Raw genomic sequence first — 2,025 nt, forward strand, 5'->3', positions numbered from 1 at the left:
CCCCCCCCCCCCCGGCTGGGGGCTCCCCATGCCCCTGCATGTTGTGCTGGGAGGGGCCCGCGGGGCCGGGGCTTCGCCGCATGGAAAGTGGGCACCACGCGGGGCGCGGGCAGCCTGGTCAAGCTGTACCCCCGAGGGCTAGCGCGGCCCCGCCCCAGCAGCTGCGCCCCGCGCCCCCTCTTGCCTCCAGCCCCCTGGGCTGGGCTGGGCTGGGCTGGGGGAGCGGAAAAGCCCGAACAAAGCAGCCCGGCCCTGCTGAACAACGGCCACGCTCGTCAGAAGGACGTTTGCAGCCGGAGAAAGCGAGGGGAGGGGGGAGGCGAAAAAAAAGCCGCTGGAGGGACCCCGGAAAGCGACGAAGCGGGAGTCGCGCCCCGGGAGAGCAGCTGCAAGAGCCCCGCAGTGCGTCCGCCGCGGCCATGTGCTGGCATCTGCTGACATGGTAACAGCCCCGTGCCCGGCCAGCGCCGCTCCTCAGCACAAAGGCCGGACCGCGCTGCCCTTGTCTGCCGCTCGAGTCGGAGTATTCATTACCGGTCCCAGCCCTTGCCTGTCACATTGATTTGTATTCCTAATCAGACGGAATGAAAATAGCCCCGGAGAGCCCCAAACGGTGCACTGCACGCCGGGGCTTTAAAACTATGTAAGGAAACGCTCTAAAATTTAAACTTCCGAAGGAAGCGGCTGTGCCACCCCGGGAAACAATAGACAGTGGCTGTTCCTGCCAGCTTCGAGCTAGAGCCGCGCTGGGAAGGAGCGGTAACCTATTGTCTTGCCGTTCTAGAAGCTGCCAGCGTCTCCCCTTTCTTTGCAGAAGAACCATTCCTTAGTTATCAGTGATTAGAGTGAAGTTTTCATCTCGAATCCATAAGAGTTAGCAAAGGACCAAATCCTGCGCATGCACGTTGAAATCTTTGGGTAAAGATATTTCCTAATAGGGAGGCAAATGCATGAAACAGTTGCCTCCTAATTGAGGGGCTGGGATAAAAAGAATGGGGGCAAAGACTGCTCCAATTTTTTTTTTTCTTTCATAAACATTTGAAGGCAATAAACAGGGGAAGTGTAACCAATTTTTTCTGTTAGATTACTGTAATCAGAAAGTCATAGCTCAGTGCTTGCTTTCTTTGGAGGGTCAGCAACAGTTGTTCTACAAAATTGACGACAGAAACAAGGAAACGCATTTCTGAGGCATGCCTAAAATATTGTAAGTAATGGTGTTGCAAAATGGTGCACTTGGGGCATTATGGTTTTGGAAGATTAATATTTTGTTTATATGTTTTTGGGAGAATTACTGATGTGTTGACTCTTCTCTATTTACTCTTTTTTTTGCCAATTGCCAAATATTGTCAAATCATCTTTTGCAAAACCAGAATCCTGAACAATAGATGAACGAAGCTTCAAATTCCTTTGTTTGCCTTGCACAAAACATGCAGTAAAATATTCCACAACGCACTGAAATGCATAGTTGGCTTCAATGTTTGAGCTTCAGAACTACCATTTTTCAGTCTGATATTTACAACTTTATGGACAAGCACAATACAGTAAGAAAAAAAACTGTTTACTGTATGGAGGATATAAACCTCATGTAAATATATCTAATATTAGAAGAATTTTAAAGAATTGAGATAAAGGGACAGGAGTAATAGTCAATATGGCTTCCTCTATTTAGAAAAAGGTTTTCTGCCTTTCAAAGAAATAAAGAACTGAATATAAAGTAGTAGTTTTTACAGACAATAAAAATGCTTGTCTTAATTTAAATATAAATTAAACCTCAGAGTTTTTGTTAGTTTTGTTTGGTTGGGGTTTTTTGCAACTTGGGGAAGTCAAAATATTTCTTGCTTGTTCCTCATTTGAACCAGTGGGTCCCTTGCCAAGGGAAAAATGTGTATTAACTAATAAAATAAAATGGGACAGCAGACTAAGCATGAAATCCCACTGGAGAGAACAATGAGAACCCTCCTCCACTATATTAGGAAGGCAAAAATCATTCTGAGATTTTTCAGATAGCGTCAACATCATGGATAG

This window comes from Gavialis gangeticus, unplaced genomic scaffold (assembly GCF_001723915.1).
Source record: "Gavialis gangeticus isolate Ggan-Ray unplaced genomic scaffold, GavGan_comp1, whole genome shotgun sequence".
Classification (NCBI taxonomy): domain Eukaryota; kingdom Metazoa; phylum Chordata; order Crocodylia; family Gavialidae; genus Gavialis; species Gavialis gangeticus.